Source organism: Macrotis lagotis, chromosome X (assembly GCF_037893015.1).
Source record: "Macrotis lagotis isolate mMagLag1 chromosome X, bilby.v1.9.chrom.fasta, whole genome shotgun sequence".
Taxonomy (NCBI): Eukaryota; Metazoa; Chordata; class Mammalia; order Peramelemorphia; family Peramelidae; genus Macrotis; species Macrotis lagotis.
Genome location: NC_133666.1, coordinates 393,004,449 through 393,027,598, shown reverse-complemented (window position 1 = coordinate 393,027,598; position 23,150 = coordinate 393,004,449). Strand labels below are relative to the sequence as shown.

At 36.8% G+C, this 23,150-nt stretch overlaps 1 protein-coding gene across 9 annotated transcripts in view; it reads right to left on the bottom strand.

Annotated features, from left to right (window-relative positions):
- The window catches only part of PAG1 (phosphoprotein membrane anchor with glycosphingolipid microdomains 1), a 224,886-nt gene extending 202,415 nt beyond the window's left edge, over nucleotides 1-22,471 (bottom strand). For 7 of the 9 annotated variants that reach the window (XM_074201516.1, XM_074201515.1, XM_074201514.1 and 4 more), the window contains exon 1: nucleotides 22,384-22,471. The gene's annotated coding sequence lies outside the window, so the exon portion shown is untranslated. The remainder of the gene's footprint in view (nucleotides 1-22,383) is intronic. The other 2 variants (XM_074201517.1, XM_074201521.1) reach the window with 1 other exon arrangement.
- Between the last annotated feature and the right edge of the window lie 679 nt (nucleotides 22,472-23,150).

Sequence of the window (23,150 nt, the reverse complement as noted above, 5' to 3'; positions counted from 1 at the left end):
AATTCTGTCCTACATAGCAATTGTACAAGGACACTATTCCACCTGTCCTGGGGACAGAGGATATTTCACTTCATTGAAAATTTCCCCATTGAAACCTTAAATGTGTTTTTAGGATGTGTGATGAAAGGATGTTAATGAGTGGAATGAGACAAAAAAAAAAGGCTTTTGTTGAAAATGTTCTCTAAAAATTGGTCAGTAGGGGGTGGGGATGGAAATGCTGGGCTGCAGAAAATGTATAAAATTTGAATTGTGAAGAAAAATCATAGCCTTATTGCTAGTCCTATGAACATGTCTATTGTAAAATTTTCTGACATGGGTTGGGCATACACAAAGGAGAGGAATGCAATGGGAATAATTAAACAGGAACCTATAAAGGCCATATCAACTGAGTATGCCATTTGTATATTCCTTCAAAGAGACTTACTAGCTGTTTCTTCTACACAAATCTCTCCTGTTCTGGTGTTTCCCTCTTGCTCCCTCCCCACACCCCATGTCTGGGATGCTATTACTCAGTTACCAAGAATCCTGGGCTTCCATTAAAATGTGATTCACCTTCCACAGGAAGACTCTCCAGATTCTCCCAGATGTTAGCACTATCTACCTCTTGAAATTTCTTTGTATTATTCTGTGTATACTTTTAGTCATTTATCTATATGTCGTTCAGTCATTTCAGTCTAGTCCAACTTTTTGTTTCCCCTATGGGGTTTCCTTGGCAAAAATACTGGAATAGTTTGCCATTTCCTTCTCCAGCACATTTTGTTGCTGTTGCTGATCCTTTGTTTTCAAAGAGGACCAATGACATCCTAGACTGACATCTTGAGTCAAGTATGAATTGGATTTCAGTGAAGCAGAACTTCACAAAGTCATCATCTCACTTTCTCTTCCAGAGTCATTGAATTCCAATAGCAAGACAAAAGTCAAAGATGACTGGTAATGGCCTGGGATGCAGTGGAGCAATGTATGACCTTGGTGTCTTCAATGGCTGACTAGCTTTAAATGTTCTATAGCTGTTTCAGTTGCCTTCATGAAACAAATCATTCTCATCTGTCCTTTCTGCTGGGAAAAGTCTTCGCATGCTTGGGGTGGACATTCCCCTAACTCACTGATAGATTTGAGGCCTGTTCAGCCTGCCTGCTGTGACAGTTTTACCAGAGTGTGACCTCTGAGCATGCTACAACTTCTTGGAGCTACAGGTGAGAGTGGTTCATTTTTCAGATGAAGAAACTGAAGCAGATAGGGTGAAGTGAATTGCCCAGGGTCACATAGCTATTAAATATCTGAGACCAGATTTGAACTCAGAAAGATGAATCTTTCTGACTCCAGGCCCAGTACACTATCAACTACTCCATCTAGCTTTCCACTTACCTTTCCCCACTCCACTCCTGGTCACCATCAAAATATACCTATAATCCTAATGGTCCTAGTGGGGCTGATTTCATTCCCCGCTCCCCATCTCCAGTAGATACACAAGGTCCAGGACAAAGATGCTTTAACGAGGTTTACTGGATTTAACATTTAATTGTTAACATACGCAGTAATCAGAGGAATACTGCTTCATTCTACAAAAGGGCAGGGTACAGGAGGGGAATTTTTTGGTCAAGGTAACTATACTAAGAGAAAAAAACAAATTCAGAAAATGAGAGGTTAAAAAGAGATGATCAAGTCCAGATACCTAAGGGTATCAGCTATTTAAGCAGTAGAGAAACTCCTAAAGAGAGAACATTTATGAACTTAAGAAAATACATTCTAAAAGGAGATAAATAGAGAAAGCAATGTGGTACAGTGGAAATGAATTTGGAATTGGAGGGTATAAATTCAATTCTCAGCTCTGGCTACTATGTGACTATGGTCAAGTTATTTAACATCTGTGACCCTTGGTTTCCCTTGTTTGAAAAATTAAAATATTGGACTAGATGCCCCTTAAAAAGCCTTTGACTTTAAGTCTATTATCCTATGATATTCTGAATCCATCCAGCAAGAAATTTAATTCTCTAATACTGAGTTGTAGGGAAGTGAGAGGCACAGGAAGAACTGACCCAATTATTTTGGGGTGTCTGGAAATAAACTAGAGAAAATTGGAAAGCCTAAGAAAGAAGACGTTATATATCAAAAAGGATTGGAGTTCCCAGAGCCCAGATGGGTAAGTGAATGGGCAGAGAAGCCAAGATGAGAAGCACCTGAGATTTTTTCAGTAGCTCTGGGGAGCTATGGGTTAAAGCTAGTCATAAATTTAGAATAAGAGAATAAAGAGATTTGTACAATAAACATTAGGAAAGTTACTGAAATCATAATGCAGGACTATTATCTCTAAATCATGCACATCTTGGGTTATGTGAATATAGAGTTTATCTATCAACTAATTCTTAAATACTAACTACTCGGTTATTAACCCAGCTCTGCTATACAGTAACCTTGTCCAACCAATCAATGAATAAGCATTTATTCATTACCTGCTACATGCTAGACTGTATAAAATGCTGGAAATACAAAGATAAATTGAATCAGTGCCTACTTTAAAAATTTAATGGTCTAACAAAGAAGACATGTGCATATGAAGTGATATACAGTCAACAAACATTCATTAATTGCTTACATATAAAATAGTTTGGGAGCAGCAGTAGCTAGGGGAAATCAGGAAGGGCTGCAGGTAGAAGGTGATAAATGAACTGAGTTTTTGAAGGAATTCAGGGATTCCTAGAAAGGAGAGAGTTCCAAAGCATGGAGAATGCTTTGGATTCTTCTAATGTCTTCTGTAAGGATCAGCAAAAGACTCATCCAGGGAAGGGTGACTAGGAAGATAAGAGAGGCCTGGGGACCATGCCTTATGAGGACCTATTAAAGAAACAAGGGATGTTGAAGCTAAAAAAGTCTCATGGGGAGACAAAGACTAATATTTGAAGATATGTAACATGAATATGGAGGAGATTTATGCTTGGCCTCTGTGGGTAGAACAAGAAGTGATGAGTACAAGTTAAAAAGAGAGGCAGATTTTAGCTCAATACAAAAAAAGTTCCAATTTTCTAACAGAGTTGTCAAAAACATGATACAAGCCCTCCATTATTAGAGATTTTCAAGTAGAAACTACATAAGCACCTTCATGGATAGCTTTTATATAAACCTTTAACTGTTACAAAGCACTTCACCTAGGCTATCTGATTTGATTATCACAACAACCAGACAAGGTGAATACCATTATTAATTCCATATTAAAGATGAGGCAACTGAGGCTTTAGTTGCTGTTGTTTCCTCATTTCAGTCATATCCAACTCTTCATTATCTCTTGTTGGAGCATTGTTTGCAAAGATACTGGATTTGCCATTTCCTTCTCTAGCTCATTTTACAGATGAAGAAATTGAGGCAAACAATGATTTCCTCAGAATCATGCATCTGAGGCCAGATTTGAACTCTGATCTTCCTATTTCTATCCACTGACTTAGGACCAGAGGTCTATCCACTGAGCTATCTAATAGAGATTAAATGATTCACTCAGAGTCCCAGAGCTAGTATCTGAAGTTATCTGACTCCAAATCCAACCCTCTATTCTTTTTTTGTCATTTAACTACCTCATTAGAGATAGAGTAGAGGATATTCTTGTTCTGGTAGGGTTTAGACTAGATGACCTCTGTGGACTCTTCCAAGTAAGAGTCTGTTATTTGAGGGGACATGTGGGAGGACTGTAGAGGCCAAGAACTGGACTAACCATGACTATAGCAAGAATTCCAGAAGAATGAACATCTTATGTTTCTGTGATTGGCTGCCTCGCTGGATGGTGGGTTCTCCCTCACTAGATATCTTAAAACAGAGATTGGATGATCCTTGTCTAGTGTATTTATCAAAGTGATTCTTATGTAAGTTTGGGTTGTGTTGTAGTGAAAAGAATTCTGGGCTTGGCTTGGCAATAGATTAAAAAAATAGTTTTGAAGTTTGATTTAACAGCCAAACAGAAAAGAAAAGATTTGGAAAAGATAAATTACTCTCTGACCAGAGGTAAAACTAAGCTATTTATGGGTAAAATTACCTTTATCCTTTGAGATCAAAAGGGATGAGTACCATTTATCATTCTCTATTTCAATTGAAATTTGATATAACTTCACTAGATGCTTTTGAGCATCCATACTGCCCTGAAATTTAATGTTTGGATAACCCATGACAGTTTCTTGACATCTGAGCCTCAATTGTCTTAATCTATAAAATGGGAATATTGCTCAGAGTACCAACATCAGAGGATTGCTATAAGTTTGTAGAGTACTTTACATATAAAGGAATATAAAAATGGCATTTATTATTCTATGACATAAAATACATGCATGGTAAGTAGCTAGCTGGAATCTGGAACTAGTCAGAAAAATGAGTTCAAATCCAAGCTCCCTGTGTAGCCCTGGGAAAGTAGATTAATGTTAGCCAATTAAATTAATAACTTAATAGTTGATCAATTATAAAATGGAAATAATAACAATATCTATATCCACAGTTATTGTGAAGATCAATTAAGATAATATAATAACAGGTACTATATAATTATTTCATTTTGTTTCATTTCCTTTCTTTTCCTGCCTAAATAGAAACACCAGAAAAGAGGAGAGAAACATCAGAATAAACTGACAGCTAATAACTGTCAGAAGCAGAATGTACACATTTTAGAGCTTACTAAATCCAAATCCAACTTCTCCCTACTATTCCTAATACCATTTCTCAATTGGGTAAATAAAGTCACAGGACTACAATAGTTCAAGGTATTAATCTATTATAAGCATTGTGATTGAAGAAAGACTGTAATATTCACAAGGAGACCTTGTCTTAGCTATCCTTATTTTTAAAAATCTCCTCCAGACTCTATTACAATAGTAAGTATTGAATAAAAATGCATTGAAGTAAAAGAGAAAATTACCCCATAAGAAGTCTAACATGGATTTCTCACCTCTCTCCCGCCCCTATTTTTTACATTTTTTTAACCTTAGGCCTTAGAAAGGCATGGAAAATTATAGTTAAGAAAAAAAATTGGACGACGTTTCATAGATATCTCCATTTCTATATTTATGTATCTCTGTCAAGTGTATTTGTGTATGGTTTGTTTATATATATATTATATATACACATTATATATAGTATACTTGTATATATTATACATTTTTATCTAATAACAAACAGCAAAATACCTTATAAACTCAATAAGTATGGAAAGAATGAATGGAAAAGTTGATAACACTTTAACTCATTAAAACGTTGATTTTGGGGGCTGCTACGTGGCACAATGGATAAAGCACTAGCCCTGGAGTCAGGAGGACCCGAGTTCAATTCTGACCTCAGAGGCTTAATAACCTAGCTGTGTGGCCTTGGGCAAGCCACTTAACCCCACTGCCTTGCAAAAACCAAAAAAAAAAAAGGTTGATTTTTTAATTTCACAAGAATTTTGGTGTTCTTTACAAACCTTCCAAGAATGATTTATAAATTTACCTCTGCTTCTATTCTGAGATTACAACTAATTTCCAACTCAAATGGCTGAAGAAATATCTACTTATTCCTTTTGTTCTCAAGGGACTGGGTTAATTTTAGCCACAAACAGCTTGGTTTTTACATCTGGCCAGAGAGCAATAATCCTTTCCAAATGCATCCCTGTGTAAGAGTCTGGCTATTAGTTCAGAATTAAAGCCATGATTATTTTATCATCACCAAAATCTCTTATCAAGAATTCATCTGTCTCTTCTACTCAACTACATACTAGATAAGGTACAAGTTGAATAAAACTGATACCATTCATGCCATATGATTATTTACAATCTAAGGCAGGCACATGGGCACATTTCATACATTACTACTAAAGGTATTATTCCCTAGAGCTAAGACAACCATCTATAAAAGGAAAGCCCTATGACTACTGCCTGGTACATCGGCCTAGAGGTCCTGACAATCAGGAACTGCATTAGAGTGGAGGGAAGAGGTGAGGAGAGAAGCAAAAAGGGAAAACAATTCTCTCCAGACTCCTCTAAATGTGGAAGCAGAGGGTTTATTCTAATCTAGGGCCGACTGTTTTCAGGATATGTGATGGTGTGAAAATACATAAGAAGAAATATCCAAATGCCAAATGGCCTGTGGCTACAAAACAGTATGAGAGAAGAATGCTCACTGTCAGCCCAGAGCTGTTTATTATAAATGTTATGGAGAACAACAGTTTTGGAAATGATATTATTTATTAAAAGGAAAGTTCTATAATAAATTTGGGTGTTGGCATGCTACTATTAACAAATAAGTCAGCCAATCTAAAAGGTTAAAAACTATGGTAGATAAAAACCATTCCACTAAATGATAGTTTTATGCCACAGTGCTTTGTTTTATTCTCAGTCACTGTGGCTTTGTTGCTGTCCTTTTCTAAACTTCCCACCATAATTTCTTGAAGATGATTTTTCAACTCAATTACCCAGAATGAACACTTTTTAAGCTGGGAACCAAAATTCCTTATTTCAATTGCACATTAGCCATACAGTCATTCAGGCTATAGTGTAAAAATAAGTCATGCAAAAATAAAAACCCAAATGTTGACCCTTGGTAAAGTTATTGCAAAATCCAGCCCAAATGGGGAAAAACATAAAAAGAAGGAGTGGAATGTAAAATTGATATCAAATTACTTGTCATCTCAATGAGAGGGGGAGGGGAAGAGAATTTGGGACAAAAATTTTTAATGTTAAAAAAATTTTGAATATAATTGGGAAATATTTAACAAAATAAAAACATCATTTTTAAAAGAGGGATGATGGCAGTAGAATAGTGTAGAGGAAGAAATATGTATAGATTTGAGTCAGAGGGCATGGCTTGGAATTCTATACTTGTATGACCTTAGGCAAAATACTTAGAGTCTATGGCCTCAGTTTCCTCAAATATAAAATGAGAGAGTTGGACCAGATGTTGTATAAGTTCCCCTTCAGTTTTAATTATATGATTCTGTATCATCTGAATTTTTTTTTCATTTTAGATCTTACCTTAGGAGAAATAAATCTGGGATGCTTCTGCTTCTCAGATACTGCTCTAACATCAAATCTATAAATAATCTATACATATAAGCAATATCAATTCATTTTTATTAATTATTTTATATTTATTTTATGTCAAATTAAAAAGCTACAATTTATATTTGTGTCACAATTTTTATTGACAGATGAAAATAAAGCAATGAATGAATTAGCATGGATGAGAACATGTGTATAGTCATGAGTCTGTCATGCACATATCAAGCAGAAAAAAATGCTGCAGACTTGAATTTTGACAGGCTCAGGACTAAATGTGAAGCAGGGAATATAAAATTTACAGAAAGGAAAAGAAAAATATATGCACAGTAGGCATAAGTAGCACTTCTAATCACCTCCTAAATAAAGGAACCTAATTCTAATATTCAAAAAATTATTGATCATGATTATCCAATTGTATTTATCTACTGAAATTAAAAACATCTGAAGAATATCAACTATAAACAAGAAAATGTGATCAAATCTGGGGGGTTGCTTTAAAAAAAAAGAATGAAGATATATAGCACCTGATAATGAAATCTCTTTTCTTGCAAAGATTAGTGTGAAATGTAGTTTAATTATCCACCTTGGTAGTGAGCAGTGCAATAATGTCAAATCAAGTCAACAGAATGCTAACAACATGTCATGGATTAGCATTTTTGCATTTGGCTGAAACAAAGATACATGGGGCATCTGGCAGCCCAATAAATCTTCACTTTATTAGATGAGTTTCTCCAATATATAAATGCATACATAAAAATCTGTGAAATACACAATGGATTTATATGTAATTTTTTTCTTATGTTATTTAATTTGCTTATGCACACAAATGGCACTGAAATGCAAATTAAATGATTAAACCTTTTATTTACCATTATGTATACAATGTAATTGTAAGGAAATGAGACTTTAAAAAGAGAAAGAATGAAATAAACCTTTTGGGATGAGGTCAGATTAGAAGACTTTAAATGACATTAAATAGGATACAAAGTATTCTATTAACACTAGGGAGTTATTTGTTGTTGTTTAGTTGTTTCAGTCTTCTGACTCTTTATGACCCTATCTGGGATTTTCTTGGCAAAAATAGTTGAAAGGTCTGCCATTTCCTTCTCCAATTTATTTTATAGATGAGGAACTGAGGCAGCCAGGATTAAGTGATTTGTCTAGGGTCACACAGTTAGTAAGAGGCTTGGGACCAGATCTGAACTCACAAACATGAGTCTTTCTGAATTCAGGTCTGGTACTCTAACCATTGTGCCACCTTGATGCCATAGTGAGATATTATAGACGTTTTTAAATGAGATCTATTTTTCAAAGAAATCAGTCTCATTAATTTTGTAAACACACTTCATAACCACACATAATATAATGGAGAGAAATCAGCTTCCTTAGAGTCAGGAAGTCCCAGGTTCAATTTAAACAAGTTAATCTTGTCAGCTCCCCTACACAATAGATTCCAGACTTTCTATTATCAAGGATGAAACTGAAGAATTTTATTTGGCAATTAAATCTTTTTTTTTTTACAACTTAGTCTATTTCTAACTTTCCAGGCTTATCATATATTATTGTCCATTATACCTATTATGGTCCTGCCAAATTAGCCTTCTCAGTATTGACACTCAACTCTTCTTTTCACTACCTCTTACAATTGTTTCCTTCAAAATTCAGTTCAGACTCCACCTTCTACAGGAAACCTTTCTAATCTTACAAAATTATCTCACTTATTTTTGCACACCTTTTTGTGTAGTGTCATCATTACTAGAATTGTAACAGTGGAAGGAGAGTCAGAGAGTCAATAATAATAATAATTATAAGAATTATAATTATAATAAAGAACAAGCATTTATATAGAGCTTTGAAGTTTGCAAATTGTTTTACAAAAGTAATCTCCGGGCAGCTAGGTGACACAGTGGATAGAGCACTGGCCTGGAGTCAGGAGTACCACAGTTCAAATCAGACCTCAGTCACTTAATAATTACTTAGCTATGTGGCCTTGGGAAAGCCACTTAACTCCATTGCCTTGCCAAAAACAAAAACCTAAAAAAAAGTGATCTTATTTGATTCCCATTTTACAAATGAAAAAACTGAGGAAGACAGATAAGCGACTTGACTAGGGCTATAAAGCTATTGTCTAGGGCTGGATTTAAAACTCAGATCTTTCTGATTCCAGTCACCAAACTGCCTGGGTTTCAGTTTCCTAACTTTAAAAAAAGGTGGAGTTGGACAAGATGGACTCTGAGGTCCTGTCTAGCTTAAATTTATGGTCCTATAGATTGTAAACTTAATGACAGGAATTATTTTACTTTTGTCCATGTCTAGCAAATGCCTGGAAAATAATAGGAATGCTAATCAATTGATCCAGTGTTTGGTTATATAAATCTGGGCAAGTCATTTAATATCTAAGTGCCCAAAGGCAACTATGTGGATTATGTGTTGGAGGATAGTTGATTTTCATGGATAAAGGGAGTTTCTTTACCCAGAATTAAATTTACTAATTAAATCATATATCTAGCTCTGTCTATCTCCTCTGACTGTCTTTCTAACAGGAAGAAATACAGAAATAAGAAAATTATATTATTTACTCAACAAATACTCATTGAACATCTACTTGTGTAGGCATTGCAATATTCTAGAAGCTCTGAGAGATAGTAGTTATAAGGATTTTGATTAATAATGTTTTTTTAAGATTTTACAAAGCACTTTCTTCACAACAAAATTTTAAGGAATGCAACACAAGTATCATTTACAATATTTTACAGGTTGAAGAAATAGAGGTTTAAAGAGAAGATGACTTACTCAGTTATAGGGTCATTAAGTATCAGAGCTGGGACTCAAAATCAAAGTCTTCTGACTTCAAATTTTATGCTTCTTCCACTAAACCACATTTAGTAGGACTGTCCATGTCTTTTGTTGTTGTTGAATCACTTCAGTCATGCTAGAAGCTTTATGATTCCATTTCTTGGCAAAGATACTGGAGTGTTTTGCCATTTCCTTCTTCTACTCATTTTACAGATGAGGAACTGAGGCAAACAGAGGTAAGTGACTTACCCATGATCACAAAGCTAATAATAGATTTGAACTCACCAAGTTGAGTCTTTCTGACTCCACATTTGGTGCTCTAACAACACCAGCTGCCCTTGCCTATGTCTAGGGAGAGCTTGTAGTCAAGTTGAAAAGATATGGCTTAAGAACATATGCTAATAATGATGATGTTGTTGCAAATAGCTAGCATTTTTCATAGTGCTTTAAAGTATTCAAAGTGTTTTACAAGTATGATCTCATTTGATTCTCACAACAATTCTATGAAGCAGGTGCTATTATTATCCCCATTTTACAGATGAGGAAACTGAGGTAAAAAGGAACTAAGGAATTCGCCCAAAGTCACACAGCATATAAGTGTCTAAGGCCAAATTTGAACTGGCATCATCCTTAAAAGTCAAATAATAGAAAACAATATGTGATGAAATGTCTACTGACAACAAACAATAAGTGCTATAGACTAAAATGAAAAAAATATGAGGTGAAGCAATTTAGTGGGGACAGTCCTGAATTGTATTTTGGGAAATGGAGATTCTAATACCAGTTCTGCTATTACAAGATTATTTGGAGAAAGATGGGCTCCCTTATTTTATTGATGAGCAAACAGGCTCAGAAAGGAAAAGTGAAACAGCCAGAACAAAAGATCAAGATGGGCAAGGACAATTATATCTAAAAATACCTACATTCAATACCTATATTCAATAATCTTACTGAAGATAAAATGCAAAATTGACCTTGTGAAGCCTGAAACTGAGATTTAGGGAATAAGCACTTAGCACATACAACTTCTTACTTTCATCTGGAAATTTTGGACAAGCTTCCTAATTATCTTCTGGAGAGGTAGAATATACCATTATAGTCCATATTTTAAAAGTTACCCATAAGCATAGCTATAATTAAATTAATTTAGTAATACTGTTCATATACAGCATCTGACATAATGAAGATACTTCAGGCTACTTCATGGGTATTAAAATTTAGAAAATAAAAACAATTGCTCAATTAAGAAGTTTCTATGACTTATACAGAACTTATTTTAGATAAAGGTCATATCCCTCTGTATAAATAAATGCCTTTTATATAATATGAATATTATGATATATAGTTTCTGGAATGAACATTTGGAACTCACTTCATACTACTTAATAAAAATATAATTCTTTATCTTCCCAATGTGTTTTGTAGCTTTTTAGATAATGTGATAGAAAGGCATATAAATAGATACATAGATGATTATGTAGAAAGGAAAGAAAGTATGCTAATCATTAATCTTACAGACAAGAATTAAGAGGGACAACATGACATTTGACCACCCATTTAAGAAAGTCAAAAACATCCTAAGAATTACTTTAAAGTTCCACAAATCACAAAAGTCATAATGATAATATATATGTATATATATATATATATTTGTAAAATATTGAAGATTTATATTTTAGAAAGAAACTAAAATGAGAAGATTAACCCAGTCATAATAAAGAGGAAGGTATATTTGTTGTTGTTGTTGTTGTGACTCTGGGCGAATTCCTTATTTCCTTTCTACCTCAGTTTCTTCATCTGTTGGGAGTTTTCTTGGCACAAATACTGGAGTGACTTGTCATCCCATTCTCTAATTCATTTTACAGATGAAGAAACTAAGGCAAAGTTAAGTGCCTTCATTAGGGGCACATAACTAGTAAACGTCTGAAGCCAGATTTGAACTTAGGAAGATAAGTATTCTTGACTCCAAGACTGGCATTCTCTCCACCATGACACCTGTAAAGTATATAGCTCTGACATGTAGGTAGCTTCCCACTTACTTTACTGCATAAATGAATGAATGAAGCATTTATTAATCACTTACTATATGTAAAACACTATGCCAAGTTTTACAATATAAAGAATAAAGTAGAACAGTCCCTGCAAAAGGAGAACCCATGTTATAAAAGGGGAGATAACATATATGGAAAATCTCAACTGAGTCAGATGGAAACTACATGTCATTGTCCTAATAGCTCATCAGCAAACCAGACATTAATGTTTCTTCTTTAATGTTACTTTCACTGATAAAATCATCTAAATTTCTGATGTTGAACCATTTGATAATAACCAAAGATTTTTATGACAAGAACTGTCTTTTATCAGTCTTCAACAGATGTGACAGTGGTACCTGCAGGAACCTTTGTCAGGTTGCATCTCCCAATGGGTTGCTTCCCAGGATGATAGCTGCAGAAGTAAGAATTGCTATTCTAAAGGTTACTGAGTACAAAGTCCTGGTCTGTCTCCATCAGAGTCTAAGGGAAAATGGTGGTCAAAGTGGTGGTAGAGAAAATGGTAATTTATCTTGACTGGCACATGCTCCCTCCTCTCTCTCCCATACAATGCCTTGTTTCAGACAGGATATTCTGTCTGCCTTGTGAGTATCCACTGGTATCCCTACAATATCAAAAAACAACTAGAGAAAAGTCTGAGGTATATTGGGTGGATCCTTCATGGCAAATTAATGACAGGACGTGGACAAGTTATACAGAATGAAGCAACAGGGATAGGTAGAGTTCAACATCATTGAAGGGAATGCCCCCACACTGATGAGAAACCCTGCCATTTCCAGACCCTATTGCCTCTCCTCAACACTTTCCAACTTAACCTCCTGGATTCTGTGCCTGGGTCCTTAGACTCTGAAAGCTTTCACTTTTTCTTATCTAAAACCAGGCCTCCATGTCATTTCCAATCATTTTCAAACCACACTGCCTCCAGTGTCAGAGGTATCATGTACCACTCCTTCTATTTTACTCTTTTCAGACCCATTAATCTAAATAAAGTATGTAAAGGAACACGAAAAGCTTATTTCCATCACTTTATTTGTGATTATTTTATTCACTTGACTCATAAATCAAAAGAATTTCTTTTATTTTTAAATGATGAAAATAAGTAAAAGAGGTGATGTTTCAGAAAGCTAAGACTTCTAACTATAGTAAATTTATCAGCAATTATTTGTGTAAATGTGTGGGTGACTGCTATAGAAATGCAATCAATGACATTTGCATAAATAACTTGTTGTACACTGGTATTTGGATTCCTGCCAATACTTAATTTCTACAGTGTAGTACTTCAACTTGACCAGTAAAAATAAAACAAACACACACATACACACACACACACACACACACACACACAAATCTATCTTCACCCTCCTTTTATATGTATATGTGTGTGTGTGTGTGTGTGTGTGTGTGTGTGTGTGTGTAGTCCTTGTGGACATGATGTAGCTATAAAGCAATGACTAGTTACCATATACCAAAAAACAAACAAAAAAGTCCTATTACTACCTTATGGTTATTTGTATAGACCAGGTAGCAAAATCAAAGCTTATTCATTTAGTAATTATGATAAAAAAAATCTCATTTTAATCAATCATTCATGAAATCCATTTTAGAGATGACATACAAATGCTACAACACTCAAAGATTTTATTCAATATATTCAAAAGCCATGGGCCATCTGTTGCCTAGCAAGGCTCCAGGTGGTGTTCTTATTTTCCCCATAGCTCTAGTAATTTCTACGACAATCAAGGAGGAAACAAAAACCCATTCCCCAATAAATTATAATTTCATGTATAATGATAAATAACTTTTTTAATGCCTAGGTAAACAGGACTACATAATCTATGTGGACAATAGAAACATGAATTCTAATACTTCTCTTTTGCTATCTTTCAAGCTCTTCAAATTCACCTCTCTCTAACAGCTCTGATTTACTTCATAATCATCTTCTTTTCATCTGGCTTTCAAGGTATTTTACAGTAAATTTATTTTCATTTAAAGTTATTATTTCCTAATCTCTCTCATCTACCTCAATCACAGTTACTAATTGTATAAAGCATCAGCTGTCTCCTGTGTCAGTCATCCAGCTTTCTTAATGACCTGTTGTAGTTTGGTTGTGATTGTTTTTCCCTTTGCTTTTAGCTAAGACCCTAGGGGCCATCAAATAGTCAGCCAGTCAATAAACCCTTATTAAGTGCACTTTGCAAAGTGCTAGGCATATAAAGAAAGATAAAAGACAGTCAGTTCCTGTTCTCAAGAAGCTCACAGTCTAATGAAAGCCCGGAGCCTTAGAACTGGAAAGGACTTTTGTCCAACCCTACTTTGCTGCACAAATACCCACCCAACAAATGGGCATTCATCTAACTGTCACTTGAACACAAGTAAACTGACTCCTCCCCTGACAACTCATTCTATTTTTGGAGAGTTCTAATAGCTAGAAAATATTTCTGTTTATTTAAGTATGTATTGGTTGAAAGAGTAATGGGTTTGGAGTAAGGAGATATGAGTATGAATTCTGAGTCTAACTCTTATTATCAGTCAACTTAGACCTGGAAGCACCGAAAGGTTATCAAATTCACCTCCCTCATTTTATCAATAATGCCACTTCCAACCTAACTCAGGCAGTTCAGATGACTTCAAGTTACATAATGAACAAAGAATCTGACCACTTGGCTGTGTGGTCAGCCAAGACTCATAAAGTTGCCTTTCTAGGTCTGTTTCCTTCTATGTAAAATGTGAAGTTCAACAAGATGATCTCCAAGGTTTCTTCCAGCTCTTATGTTCCTATGAAGAACTGAGTTAAAATCCTGCCTATGACATATGCTTTTCTGTTTTTGCTAAATGATAAATGACAAAATTTTTATATAGATGTATTCAAAAAAATGATTAAAGTCATGTTTGCTGGTTTGTACTATACAGAAATCCACATATTTTATTTCAAGCAAAGTCAGTATTAAAAATAGGTGGCACAGTGGATAGAGCACCGGCCCTGGAGTCAGGAGTACCTGAGTTCAAATCCGGCCTCAGACACTTAGTAATTACCTAGCTGTGTGACTTTGGGCAAGCCACTTAACCCTATTTGCCTTGCAAAAACTTTAAAAAAAAAGTACAAAAGTCACTGGTGATTCATCCTTTACTATTTTAACCAAATTAGAAGGAAGATACCAGTCAAATACAAAAGAACATTGGGTGTGGCAAGTAGAGAATTTCAGGCCATGAAACAGGTGAAAGGGGAGAGGGTAGGATGAAAAATAAAATTTGGAAATTTAACATTCAGAACTTTTTTTTTAAGATTTAGTCCCTTCACAGCACTGAAGGGGTTTCATTTTGAGTCTAGCCCCTCAAAAAACATGTGCCTTAACTACCACACCCAAGTCCTCCTGACTCTTTGAACTTAGTTCATTTTCAACAGTGGGTTATTTAAAGCAAACTATAAAACAAAGTTTTATAAGATAGGAAAATGACATTGCAAGACAAGTCCAAATACAATATCGCTAACAATCAATACATTTTACTATATTTGGAGAAAAATAGAGATTATACATTTTAGAAAGGTTCACAATAAGACTTTAAATCCCCTAGTTATCACTGTCCTAAGAAATGGGAATGGGGGGGTTAGAGCTAGAAGTTTTAATGAAATGTTTCTACTCCAGAACAACACAATTTAAAACAGATGATGCCCGTTGATCACTCTTACAGATGTAGGCATTAAATTGTCTTTTTAAAAAAAGATATTCTCCTCGGGAATGACAGATGACATTGTTAATAATTTGTGATTCCCTGAGGGAAGGTGAGTACAGTGAGGGAAGAATGATTTTCCCAATATTTTATTATTGACTTTCTTGAAGCTTTTTAAATAAAACTTATTTTTTAATCATCTAAGAAAAATCAGATTTCAATGTTTCTCATTTCTTTTATAAACATATTACTATGATGCAAACATTTACCCTCATAAACACCCTATGACTCCACTATCATTTGAAGGATTTATATTTCCTGTTTCAAAAAACTAGCATGTGGTTTCCTTTTTTTAAGTTTGGTTGGGCCTCCTAATCTTAATATCTTCTTCCCCCAAAAGATGCAGATATTAAGTTTTTCTTCAGTGAGTAGCAACTGTTGTTTGTGTTCAGGAAACATGTCATGCCACCATCCGGAGTTGAATCTAGTGGTATATAAAGTGGGCAGTAAGTACATAGATTCTATGTACTCTATGTACAAGGAAATGAGGTTAAGAAGTGGAGAAAGTACAGGAGAAAATTTATGAGTAAACAAAAATTTAATAGCAATAAATTCCACTGTTATTGCATTTAGGTATTTGTTGTAAATCAAATCAAATGTGTTACAATGAAAGCTGAAAATTTCCATTTTTTTACCCAACAGAAATGGAGGTTAAAAAGAGAGTGATTTTCAGACCTTGCCTAAGACAGAGATACATAGTCCAGACTGCAATCACTAGATTTCTCCAATCAATTTGTCTTCCATTGGCCAACATAGCAGCAGCCAAAAACCACTTCTCAGAGACTTCCTGTTTGTCTAGTCACTAGATTATAATGCATGGACCACTAGACTGATAATAACAACAACCAAAATAATGTAGCTAACATGTTAATAGTGCTCTAAGTTTTGCAGAATGCTTTATATAAATTCTATAACTTGATGCTCACAATAATACTGAGGCAGGTGTTGTATTATCTCCATTTTACAGATAAGTTTGAGAGAGGTAAATGACTTGCTCAAGTTGCAAAAACTGTATGTATCGGAGGCAGAATTTTTACTCAGGTCTCATCAGTCCCGTAAGGCCAGTTATGTCCTTAACTAGTTGCCAACACTAACTATACCCTGATTTTAAATCTGTAAAATAAAGATAAAACTGCATGTTCTAAATGACTTATAGGGTTATATTGTTAAGTTCAGATGAGATAACAAAAGCAAAAGATGTTTTGAAATGAATAAAATGCCATTCAGTTAAAAGGTCAACCTTGGCAGCAAAGTCCCCAAAAGTGATGATTTTTGAGAATTGAGGTATTGTGACTATAGAGGCCATAATACTTTAGACTTGCTTTATACTCAGCTCACCCTCAGAAAACAACTCTCCATCATTCTTTTTTTTCTAATTTGTCTGCAAACTGGATATTAGGGGAAGGTCTCTATCCCAGGTTTTCAGGTGCATATTCGTATCTGGTCTGAATAATTTGTAACCAGGAAAAACAAACTTTCTTTAAACTGACCCATCTATATCTAGCAATCATGCTTCCTCCTTTCCCAAACCAAATTTCTTAAAAGAGAGAGTCTACTCCTTCTTAAATCTTTGCATTTTTGGTTTCTTCTGTTCCACCATTTGATTGAAACTGATACCTTAAAGTTGACCTAAATCCAAATGACTTTCCCTAAATCCTCATCCTTATCCTCTCACAGACATTCCCTTTTTGGAATTTTTTTCCTTTAGGTTTTTCTGGCACCGCATTACCTTAATTTCTTTTTTTTTTTTTTTTTTTTTGAGGCAAGTTGGGGAGGGGGGCTGGGAAGGATTAAGCAACTTGCCCAGAGTCACTAATGTCTGAGACCTAGTGTCTGAGACCAAATTTGAACCTGGGTCCTTGACTCTAGGGCTGTGCACTATCCACTGCACCACCTAGAGACTCCTGGGTTACCTTTTTATTTTTAATCCAATCTCTGCACTTCTCACTGGCTCCTCTTTTTCCATAAATGAAGACATTCTCAAAGATTCCATTCTTAGCCATCTCCTGCAATTCTCTCCCTTCTCAGGGCTTCAAAGCTCAGTTCCAGAGTCTACCTGAGGCTTTTCTTGTTTTCCTGAATCCCTTACTCTAAAATTTTTTTATTTTTTATATAATTCTTGTCCTTCATTCTCAAAGAAGAACATGACATCAGAAAGACGGTGCCATGACAAGCACGTGAATTGGATTTGAGTGAGGGGAAGCTGTGCTAAATCACCAGCCTCACTTTCTTCTTCAGAGACATCTGGGTCCAGAGACCAGATATGAATTAACATGACAGGAGATGACTCTGTATGTGAGACAATCAGGGTTAAGTGACTCACACCAGAAAAATAACAGTTTGTCCAACAATTCCTTCTCCCTCTGAATGACCACCAGTCATCAAAGACTCATAACATATTTAGAAGCACATTTTCTAGAACAGCGAGACTCATACATGAAAATTTTTAATTTTAAAAAGGATATATTATACTATCATAAAGATCACACAGCTATTAAGTATAAAGTGTCTGGGGTTGGATGCTAAATCCCTTCCTTCTTACTCTGGGGCCAGTGCTCTATCCACTGCACCACCTAGTTTGTTGTTCAGTCATATGCCTGCCTGTTCATTCTTCATGGACTGGTACATGGAATCTCCAGTTGTCTGTCCCCTGGATACCTCGACATCTCAAAGTAAACATGTCTAAAACTGAACTTGTTATCTTCTCCCATCAAAGAGGTTTCTCCATCTGACTTCGTTGTTTTTAGTAATACCATCATCATTCTCAGTCACTCAGACTCAAAATCTTCACCTTTTTCCCCTCTCTGCCCATATCCAGTCAGTCACAATGTTGTGTGAATTGAATGGCCATTCTCACAACTCATTGTGTCTCTTTTTGACTATTACATAATCTCTATTGGTCTCTCCACTATACGCCATTTCCATATTCTTCTTAAAGCACAGGTGTGATCATGTCAATCCTCTTCACAAAAACATTTGATTGCTTAGCCTACTATTCAAGGCCCTTCGAATTTATATTGCATAATTTATTTACTAGTCCTTACCCATATGTATCCCATCCTTCAGTCACATTAGATTACACTCCTTACATTTTCTCATCTCTGCCCTTTACTTTTGCTATTCATTTCACCCAAGACATTCTTCCCCATCTCTTACAAAATCATAGACAGTCCTTGAAGCCCAGGTCAAATGCTACCTTCATAAAATCTTTGATGATTTCCACCCACTAAAGATGATCTCTCCACCCTACAAAAGGCCAGAGCACGTTCATGACAGAGTAAATGACATTTATTTTGTTGTTCTTGTTCACTTGTTTTTTCGGTCATGTCTGAATCTTCTTGATCCTATTTGTATTGATTTTGGGGAGGAGGGGTTGGGGGGGGAGTGGAGGGGGCCAGGGATACTGGAATGGTCTTCAATTTCCTTCTCTAATTCATTTTACAGATGAGGAAACTGAAGCAAACAGGTTTAAGTGACTTGCCCAGGGTCATACAACTAGTAAGGATCTGAGGGCCAAATATGAACTCAGGAAAATTATTCTTCCTGACTCCAGGCCCTGCAATACTCTATCTATTGTCCCACCTAGCTTCCCAGATGACATTGACTTTTCTTTTATCCCCTTGACTTTATAAAGTTGTAAGCTTCTTGGAGGTAGGAGAGCTATGTTTTTCCAGGAGGTTGTGAACATAAGCCTAGGATACCTTGATTCTATTTGGTAGACTATCTTAGGTAACGAAAAAACAGAGTTTATAGGAACTCAATTACCTGAGTCCCTCATATGTCAGTGGAAGGAGGGAAATAAGCATTTATTAAACTATATGCTAAGTGCTTTACAAATAGTATTATCTCATTTGATCCTCACAAGCCTATGAGGAAAGATACAATTATGTTCCCATTTTATAATTGAGGAAACTGAGGTAGACAGAAGTTAAATGACTTGCTCAGAGATATACAGCTAATAAATATGTGAGGTTGATTTTAAACTCAAGACCCTGAGTTGACTGAGTATCACTGACCCGGCATGGGACAATGGACAGAGTACCAGCCCTGCAGTCAGGAGGACCTGAGTTCAAATCCAGACTCAGACATTTACCAATTGTTTGATTCTGGGCAGATTACTTAAACCCTTTTTGTCTTGGCTTCCTCAATTGCCTCAGTTCCTCATTTGTAAAAATGAGCCAGAGAAGGAAATGAAGAGTCAGACACAACTAAAACAACTCATCAACTTCTTGAGTTCATGCCCTGTGACCAATCACTACTTGATCTAGCTTTCTTCACTGCATCTCAGGGTCCTGGAGATAGTAAAAAGATATACATTACAAGTAGTACATATACAACCCACTCTCAACCTCTAGAAGATTGTTTAAAGAAATTTACTAGAGTATGGAGACTTTTAGCAAAATATAACAAAAAAGTTATTCATTCTTGAAGAGACATTGGAATATGAACAAAATGTAACAGATGGTTATTTTATGTGAAGGAAAATATTTTTATTTAACTTACACTATGATGCAATATACAAAAAAACCAGGAAAATGTGCTAGATTTAATTCTTTTTAAAGTTAGAAGGGTAAATTTGATGGATATTTGTGACTTAGGGTCTGTAGTAAGTCATTTCAGCTGTAGAAAAAAAATTGGTAATGTTATATCCATACAGGAAAAATAACAATTTACTCAACAATTCTTTCCACCTCTGAAAGACAACCAGTCATCAAAGACATAACATTTAGAAACACATTTCCTCACACATAAAAAATTTTAATTTAAAAAGGATATATTATACTATCATAAACTAAAAGCCTTTGCTATACATTAATATTAAATACACTAAGAAACTGAAATATAGAGATATTTAAAAGAGGGGGACCAGCTTTAAATAAGTTGGCAGAGACTAATGATAACACTTTTAAAAATAACATTCTAGCAAGAATGGGGGAAAATTGTAAAACTCAAAATAAATAAAATCTTTCTTAAAAAATTTTTAAAAATAACATTCTATTTCATGCTTCATGAAAAAAATTGATAATTTGCCTTAAGGTGTTAAAAATAAATCTATTCCAATAGACAATACATGTATACCTAATAATCCCATACAAGAATTTTGTGTAATGAAATACCTTAAATAAAAATGTATTTTCTCTTGGTCGAATATCTAATCATGTGCTTTAGCATATATCTAGGCTTATAATGGAATTAATTCATTTTATCCTAGGTTCAAAATAAAAATATTCTGACATTGGAACAAGAGAAGTTCTACATATGTTTTCAATGACTTTTAAATCAGATATATCCTAAAATGGTTTCTTTAATCTTTTTTTCTGCAATCATTGTCTAATAGCATCAGAATAATGCTGAATTTCAAAATCTACTTCTATATAAATTTAATCAACGCAAGAATTAAACACCAATGATGATATATTGCTATATTTAAAAGGAATCCTCTGGGAAACAAATGAGAAAGAAAGGTTAAAGTGTTCTATTCTTCAAAGTAGTACAACAGTACAGCTACCTATAAATCATTCTCTCTGTTTATTAAGTTAATTAGGCCCATCAGTACACTTAACTTTCAGGCTCAACAACTGTCTAGCAAGCATGTTTTCCACTTTTGGTAAAAAAAAAATATAAGGGAAAAAAAGTCTTCAAAGGCAGGCTACTGCAAGCTATCACATAGAGTATGTATGTGATTTTCAAAAGTGATTTATGCATCTGATTCCTTGTGCTGCTTTGAAAAATAGACTCAGCTCTTCCTTCTGTGCTATTCTATTAAGAGAAGGCTTTTCAATTTGAAAAGAGCACTATGATTTAAACTGCAGGCTCCTATAGCACGTCAGCATTTGCATTAAATACTGATGAGGCTGGATGTTAACCAAATAGAGGGAAGCCCCAAAGCTGCAGACACTGCAGTGAGAGATGGAGTTATTACTGGTGCTCAGAGACTTCACTGTTCTCATACAAAAAAATGACAGCTAAGGTAAAGTCATCAAGTCCTTTAATTTGAATCCTCACCCTTTGTCAATCTCCCCTGAATTCCTAAAGTTGAATGAAACCATGTGTCTAGAACTACCTCTCCATTTAATTTCTCTTCCTAAGCCACCTTCAACCTTGTGTGTCGGACTTGTATGTACATCTATTTCCCCAATTCCATTAATGCTATCAACTTCTGTCCCTCAGTGTGAAGACCTGAGGTAGATATGCAGACCAGTGATCTGGGGGGGGGGGGGGGGGGGGAGCTTTTCCTTTTGGCTACCTTCACTGAAAAGACACAGGTCCATTGCAGTCTCAGACTGACAGAAAGCCGCAGAATCAACTCCAGTGCAGACTTGACAAGAGAAACACACACACACACAATACACACACACAGACACTTCTCTCTCTCTCTCTCTCTCTCTCTCTCTCTCTCTCTCTCTCTGTTTGGAATGTGTGGTTAGCAAGAAGCAAAATACCATCAGAGCACCTGTCCTCGTAGAGCACGCTTCCAACTGGTGCTGTCGTCAGAGGTTCAAGGGTTGTCCCCCAGTAAATAGCCCACCCACCCCTAACCAGTCACCCGACACCCTCCCCTCTTTTTATGTGCAGCCTGAACATAGGGGCTCGCTTTCCACCCTCAATCCCAAGCTGCAGCTCTGCCTAGAAACCCTGCTGGACCTAGGAGAGGGGGCTGGAAGCCAATTCTTCCAAGCACCCAATATGATTCTCTCCGCCCCCCCAAAAAACAAACACGCGCAAACCCAGCACTGCCTCTCAGTTTCTCCTCCCCCTGTCCCCCGCCCCGTCATTCAACTTCAGAAAAACTGTATTCAACTTACTAGCATCCAGAGGCTCTGGGCTGCAGCCGCGGCCCCAGCCTCGGCTGGAGGGTGGCAGCTGGACTGCGGAGCCCGGCCCCAGCCCGGCCCGGCCCGGCCCCAGCCCAGCCCGGCCCGGCCGGGTCGGAGCAGGAGCTGCAGCGGGGAAGCAGGAGCGCAGCAGCCGGCGGCGGCGGCGCGGACGGGGAAGGCTGGCGCGGTCCGCCCCGAGGCACGGGCTCCGGAGCCTCAGCCGCCCGCGGGGCTGCGAGCGGCGGCTGGCGCTGCGGGGCTCCTCCGCACCGGCGCGGCTCCCGGCGACTCCTACCCGTGCCGCCGCGGTCGCCCGCAGAGAGCTGTCTGCCTGTGGAAGCCCCTGAAGTGTGATGGAACTTGCCGGGTTGCCTTGGCTTTCTTGCTTTTAAAGGAAAGGGAGGAGAGGAAAGGTAGAGGCGCGGAAGGCGCACGGCCAAGCCGCCCAGCTCCGGGGGCAGGTCGGGCACCTTCCCGAGCGGCCGCCGCAGCCCGAGTGCTCACGGCGACCCGCACCGCGGAGACTGACAAGAGCGGCGGCGAGCTCGGGCGAGCTGAGGAGCAAGCGGCGGCAGTGCGCATGTTCGCCCGCAGCCTGTGCGAGAGAGGCCATTGCGGCACGTCACTGAGGGAGGGAGGGAGGCGGGCGGGCGGGCGGGGGAAGAGCGGAGCCCCCTCCTCAGCTGGCTGGAGGAAACCTCCCACCCAAACTTCTGCTCTTGGCGTTTTCCCCGGAAAATACGTTTGAGGTGGGG